Raw genomic sequence first — 7,553 nt, 5'->3', positions numbered from 1 at the left:
AAAACATATCCCGAAAAAGATTTCCTATCTAGCCTGTCTGATCCCCAATCAGCATCAGCAAAGCCAACTATACTAGAGTTATCATTACAAAATTTCATGGAATAATTCTTTGTTCCCTTTAAATATCGCAAGACACGTTTTGCACACTGCCAGTGCAGTCTCGTGTAACAATTATTGTATTGACTTAATGAACTCACTGCATGTGCAATATCAGGTCGTATCATCAATGCCAAATACATGAGGCTTCCTATAAGTTCCTGATAGGGAATTTCTAGACTACAAGTTTCTTCCCCTTCAATAACATTGAGTTTAACATTGATTTCTAAAGGGGTACACACAGTTTTACAGTCAATCATATTAAACTTAATCAATAGATCATTTATATACTGCTCCTGATCAATAGTTATACTACTTTTATCTCGATTGATTCTCAAGCCCAAGCAGTGTTTAGCTTCTCCAAGATTTTTTATTTTAAATTTAGAGCTTAAATGACTTTCCAAAAATTTTGTCTCTTTCGTGTCTGCCGAAAAAACAAAAAAATCATCAACATAAAGAGCAACAATCGTTAATTTGCCTTGATTATTTTTAACGTACAAACACGGCTCAAATTTAGATTTTCTATAGCCTATATCTGATAACACTTCATCAACTCTTTCATTCCATGCACGACTTGACTGCTTCAAGCCGTACACAGCCTTTTTTAACTTGAAAACTTTGTTTTTGCTTTGATCAGAAATAAAGCCTTCGGGTTGATGCATAAAAACATTTTCCCTCAAGATGCCATTTAGAAATGCTGTTTTTACATCTAAATGCAGAATCCTTAAATCTAATTTTACAGCTAATCCTATCAATAGTCTCAGAGTGGAATGTCTCACTACCGGAGCAAAGGTTTCACTATAGTCAATACCTTCTCTCTGAGTGTAACCTTTAGCTACAATATTATATACTTGTTTTCATTTTCACTCCCGCACTTCACTTTGAAAACCCACTTACACTGAACTATGGTGGCCGCTTCAGGTGGATCTACAAGTTCCCATGTTTCATTCTCGTAGAAGGACTCAATCTCCTCCTCCATGGCACGCTGCCACTCCTGCCGGTCTGCACTGGAGAGCGCCTCTGCTACAGACTTTGGAACTTGTTGCATGTTCGGTGAAGGGGCACCATTGAAGTAGGTGACATAATCATCAAATGCCTTATTCTTAGCATTCCTTTGCGACCTTCTTGGAACCTGTGTCGTGTCTGGTGGACTTATTTGAATATCTGGAACGTAGTCATTATCTGAAAACTCATTATTGATTAATTCATCAGAACTTAAAGACAATGGTTCACTTTCATCCCCCACTGAATCCAGATCTTCCTCTGGATCTTCAGTAAGAGATACTACGGGTGGTTTTTCAAATACCGTCACATCACGACTTGTGATGACACTCTTCGTACTAGGGTTGAAGCACCTATACCCCTTTGTAGTTTCATCATAGCCCACTAGAATATGCTTTGTTGATTTTTGATCCCACTTCTTTCTGTTGGCCTTTGGCACATGCACCATGACTGTACTTCCATATACACGAAGGTGACTGACATCGGGTTTTCTACCAGTCCACATTTCGTATGGTGTCTTCTCTATCTTCGAGCATGCTGAACGATTCCTCAAATAGCACGCTGTTTTGCAAGCTTCGGCCCATAAAGTCTTACTCAGTCCTTCCTCAAACAGTAAGCACCTTGCCTTCTCTACCAGTGTTCGATTTATTCGTTCAGCCATTCCGTTTTGCTGAGGTGTGTGGCTGTTTGATGTCTGGTGTACAATTCCAGCTTTCTTTAAAAACATGCTGAATTCTCGATTGCAAAACTCTCCTCCATTATCACTCCTCAGAACTTTGATTTTTGTGTCAAGTTGATTCTCAGCTAGGTTTTTATATTCTAAGAATTTATCATATGCTTCATCTTTGGTTTTTAAGAAGAATACGAAACACATACGGCTGTAATCGTCAGTGAAAGTGATGAAGTATTTAGCTCCACCTAATGATGTGCTTTCCATTGGACCGCATATGTCACTGTGGATTATTTCCAGAAGTTTTTCTGCTCGACTGCCTTCTTTTGGAAATGGTAAACGAGCTTGTTTACCCCTGCAGCATACCTCGCAATTTCCAATGTTTTTCTCTTGGTACACAAGGCCATCTACCAACTTCGATGTTTTCTTCAAATATAAATCGTTGATGGGGCCCAAACGTTGATGCCAAGTATTCTTGCTAACTGCTTGATAGCACACTGGCTTCTCTTCATGCACGTTCAATTTGTACACATTGTTGCACAAGCTAGCAGTTGCCACTAAAATATTATGGCGATTGTAAATGTCACAACCATTTTCACTGAATGATACCTTATTTCCATTTTTGATTAGCTGACAAACAGAAAGTAAATTTGTTGTCAATCCTGGAACATATTGAACATTTTCTAAAATTATGCGATGGTTTTTGTCAGTTACTGTTCTGATCTCGACATCACCTGCACAGTCAACCTTAATTGTGGATTTGTTCGCAACAACTATCTCTGATAAATCAGGATTTCTTGTGTTCATTAACCATTGTTTAGATGCTGTTAAGTGAACACTGGCTCCACTATCCACATACCAATCTGTCTCTTTGAAATTACCGGTTGTGAATACAGCACTAAAACCTCCTTCAGATCCAGATTTGTTTGGACATTTAGACATATAATGTCCGCTTTTCTTGCACTTGAAACAAATAATATTATTGAGGTCCTTTTTGTTTTGACTTGCCTGTCGGTTTGAATTTGACGTTTTACCGGCCGCACTGGTTGCAGAATTCTCTCTTGCTTTGCTAGCGCCATCTCTCCAAGGTTTTCTGTAACCTGATCTGGTGTTCCTGTTCGCTGCGAACGCACCATTGTTGCCACTGTTACCTCCATCTATCTGCATGTCTAGTAATCTGGTTTTGATTGAATCTGTGGTGATTGCTAATCCCGAATGTTCCACGGCCATTATCATCGGACTATACTTTTCAGGAAGACCTGCTAGCAACAAGGAACCAATCCACTCTTCATCGATTTTAAAACCTGTTCGTCGTAGTTTTTGAGAAGTCTCGATGATCTGATTTATGTAAGATTCCATGCTATTGTGGTTTTCAAGCCTGGCCGATATTAATGTCCGTAAAAGCCCAATTTTTCGCATGAAACCACTGTCATCATATAAGTTTCTGAGACTGGTCCATAATTCTTGAGCACTTTTGGCGTCCTTCACGTGTGGGAACAAAGAAGGGTCAATTGTTAATACCAACTTTGCTTTGGCTTTAGCAATTGTGGGAAGATCCGTTTCGCTACCGTCGATGCATTTACTTAGTCCTTCAAGCACAAACACATTCTCGACTGCGAAAGCCCACTCGTCGTAATTCTCACGTCCTAAAAGCTTGGGGACGCTCATCAAGTAATTGGCGGCCATTTTGCTTTTGTGAGAAAACACGTGTATCACTGTTTAAAACGACTTTTTGTTAACTATCCCGAACTGAAAAACTTTAAACTAGGTTCACACGCGGTGTAAGCGATCTGGGCCCATAACCTGTTGTTTTTTATATTTAATAAAACACTTGCAGAGTTTATAACGGTTTATTCGAAAGGAAAAGAGAAAAAGTAAACTGTGAACACAACGACGACGACGAGTTAAAAAAAAACTGAGAGCTTCCAGAATGAGAAGCACAGATACATAAAATTAGAAGTAGCATGCTGCGCATGTCACACATAGAATAGATGAGCTTTCGGTGTACATTTACAACAGAATAAAATAGTAGTTTTTGACGAAAAAAAGCCATTTTTTTTTAGGGAAGAGCTTGAAATGTGATTAATTAATCATTTCTAACGAGAATCAGTTGATAAAATACAAGGAAACTAGCTATTAATGTGGATAACCTCACCTTCATCAAGCCAATTTTACAAATTTTTAAAAAAAAAACTAGCAGGATTGAGGAATTTATGTCACCGGATTCGTGATCTAATACCCAAAATTAGTATGTAAGCAAAATTTCATCACTTTTGAATCATTATTAAAATTATTTAATCTAGTAAACATTTACCACAAGTTGAATTTCAATGATTTGAAGTGGATTCTTCCTTTCGATTTGAAATTGAGCAGATGGTCACAACTAGAGAACATTTTGGCAAGATACAAGGAAAAATTTAGAAGTGATACCGACATATTTTTTGAATCATTTAATTATCTCATGGAGAAAAGTTCGAAATATTTGGACCTAGCATTAACTGTATCGTGTGAAAAGAATTTACCGCATTCAAAAAATCTCGAAATTTTAATCGATCAGTTAAGACAGAGCACTCTAAAGACAAATAGATATTCTTCATCGACCATTATTATGGCTTTTCTGATTCATACAACTTCCCACTCCACGTATGAGCTTCTGAGAGGTTTTTTCATTTTACCTAATAAAAGATATTTACAGAGAATATCTTCTGGCCTTAATGTTTCCCCAAATAATGATATCCATAACAATAATTATATATCAAATATATCGTCAAATTTAACGCCTAGGGAAAAAGTTGTTGTTCTTTTGATAGACGAAATTTATATAACACCAAGATTGGACTATCGCTCCAAAAATTTGATTGGCTACGCTGCCAACAGAGATAGTTTGGCAAAAACTGTTTTGGCATTTATGATATCTTCAGCTTTTGGGAATTTTCATGAAATTGTAAAATTAGTTCCAGTTGACAGTATAAGCGGAAGTGAAATTATTCCATTCGCAACTTATGTAATTGATTAAGTTCAGAAATGTGGGTTTGAAATTTTATGCATAATAACAGATAATTGTAGAATGAACCAAACAATGTTTAAGAAATTGTCCAATTCAAATTTTATTCCCAATCCTTCAAAAACTGGCAAAACTATATTCTTGTCTTATGATTTTGTTCATGTTATGAAAAATGTTCGAAACAACTGGTTCAATTTAAAAAATTTAGATAAAACATTCGTTTATCCTGACTTTGAAACAGGTCTTATCAAATATTATGCCAAATTAAGTGATGTCAGAAAAGTTTACGAAGCTGAAAAAAATTCAATAATTAAGAAAGCATACAAATTGAATTTCAAAACTTTATTTCACGATACCACAATAGCTGCTTTGAAAGATTTTGGGTTTAAGAGTCTGTTTACACCACACTGCTTGGGAAGCACAGGGGTCGCAACGTGAAGGGGCAAGAGCGGGTGGGCGTGGTCTATCGTAGTAAAAATATAGAGAACGTATTAGGCCCTCAGCCCAGATTGAATGAATTTGTAACGCATTGGGATGATCTCGTTTCTTTCTCGAGTTCTACTAGTGCGTGTCGGAATATGCAGCCGCATTTTCGACATTTTGATGAAATGAAATGATTGTCAAATGGTCACCTACGATTATGGTTGTAAAGACGGTTTCTTTATAATAAGAACAGAGTTTAGAAACAAGAACTGTCTTTTAGGTTTTGAAAAAGACTCTACTTTCCATAATTACTTGATATCGAATTGAGAATTCAAATACGCTTTGATATACCATTATCCTCATTTTTTGAATTGTTAAAAACCCTTATGAATTAAATGGAATGAATTTTGAATATCTAATCCGAAATAAAAAAGTTTCATTGAGAATTTTGATGAACTCATTCCATAAATATCTACAGTTTTAAAGAATAGTACTTTGTTATAATTAAAAAAAATCTGCTTGGTTCATAATGATATATTTCTAATTGCCTTCTGTTTTCTTCAATTTTTCTCATCCTGAAGATCTAGTTTGTATTGAGGATCCTTATTTTTAAGCCTCTATGTCTTAGGTCAATTATTACATGTAAAACACAGTTCTAATGAAATTTTCCTTCGAAAAACTCTTCATCGATGTTGACTTCGATGAATAAAGTGTCCTTCAAAGTTTACACGACAAAAGCATTTTTCTCTTTCAGCTATATTTAATTGTCCCTGAACTTGAAAATAATAATTCTGACTTTGTTTCAATCGATATTCCTGATCATCATTTTTTCCAAATATGTGATTTGTTTCCTTTTAATAGCATCTTTTATCATATCTTTTCTTGCTGAAAAAGGGCATTCGATTTTAATTGAATGATTACTTTTTTCAAAAATGCCATCTGGAGAAGGACCTAGACTTTTTTTTATTAATAAAAAGGCCACTGTTTGTGATCTTCGAGCACAATTCATTCTCTAATAGACGCTTCGCTCGATCTTCATTATTTTTCCCCAATCTATAGCTTTTGCAGAAAAATGTTTATATAAAATGCTTTCAACTGTTGAGCAATAACTTGACATAGGAGGCATTTTACACAAACAAAAAACAAAATCCTTCAGCTGCATGGCGGTCGAAGATGAATTCCAATTTTTATAGCATGTATGCTCTGTTGGTGTGTCATTGTTAGTTTGAACTCTTTGACATATTATGCAATACTTTTTTTCGGCAACCATCCGAAAAGTGCTCACTTCCCGGACGCTTTTTCTCTGAGAAAGTAGCATTTCCCGGCCTAGTCCGGAAAGTACGTACTTCCCGGACTAGGCCGGAAAAGAATCATAGAATCCATAGCAACCGAGATAACGGCTGACAGTTCATATGAAATTAGTTGTCAAAAATTTGCATGTTTTTTGATCGCAATCGCAATAAAATATGGAAAGCAGCAGCGATAGTGTTATTTTACATGGTTGCCGAAAAAATATTGTACGCAACACGCCCGAAAATGGTTTTTTTGGACTCACAGACTTCCAGGACGAGCGTAAGCGTCTTCGTCCAAAAAAAACCCTATTTTCCGGACTTGTTACGTAAATTACTATTTTCACACCCAAGTATAAAATTTTTCCAGTTTGCATCCCAACAATTGTAGGAACTCCGAGAGTAAATTATAATTTCCCCAGTTTCGATAAGATCGTTTAGCCCAACTACCATCACAAAATACCGTTATTGAAGGTGTATCATTTATGTCGATACTTCCACATTCGATCGCTTATTTCACTTCTTCTGCTACGGCTTCTTCCATAGATTTCAACGCTATCTGTTCCCAGGCATTACATACTTCATTGTGTACTCTTTTATTTTGAAATTATTATAGTTATGATCATTGTAAAAAATTTTGAATGATTTTCTGTTACCTACTTCTGAATGAACTTTCTTTCTTCTTCTTTGTTTATTACAGTGAAAATGAAAAACAAGGGAAATTCATATCATTTCTATTTTCTTCAGCTGTGCATAACCATCACCAGGATTCATGACACTACTGACGGCGGATGTGCTTATATCAAGTATTTCTGGATGTTCTGGACAAGTAAATATTGTTTTCGAAATTCTACACATATCACGTATAAAAACTAATTTCGACTGAAACCCAATTTTCATTTCCTTCACCAAACGCATATTAGATAAATTTGATTAAAAAAAAAACGGAGTGATTAGAAAGTTCTTTCAGAAAATCTATGAATTGCAGAATATAAACAATTCGGAATTCATCCAAAGATATTTCCCAGCGAAAAAGGTTCGATTCAATACACATTAACAAAATTATAAG

The sequence above is a fragment of the Harmonia axyridis genome, chromosome 3 (assembly GCF_914767665.1).
Source record: "Harmonia axyridis chromosome 3, icHarAxyr1.1, whole genome shotgun sequence".
NCBI classification, from domain to species: Eukaryota; Metazoa; Arthropoda; class Insecta; order Coleoptera; family Coccinellidae; genus Harmonia; species Harmonia axyridis.
Note: the sequence above shows the minus strand (reverse complement) of the source record.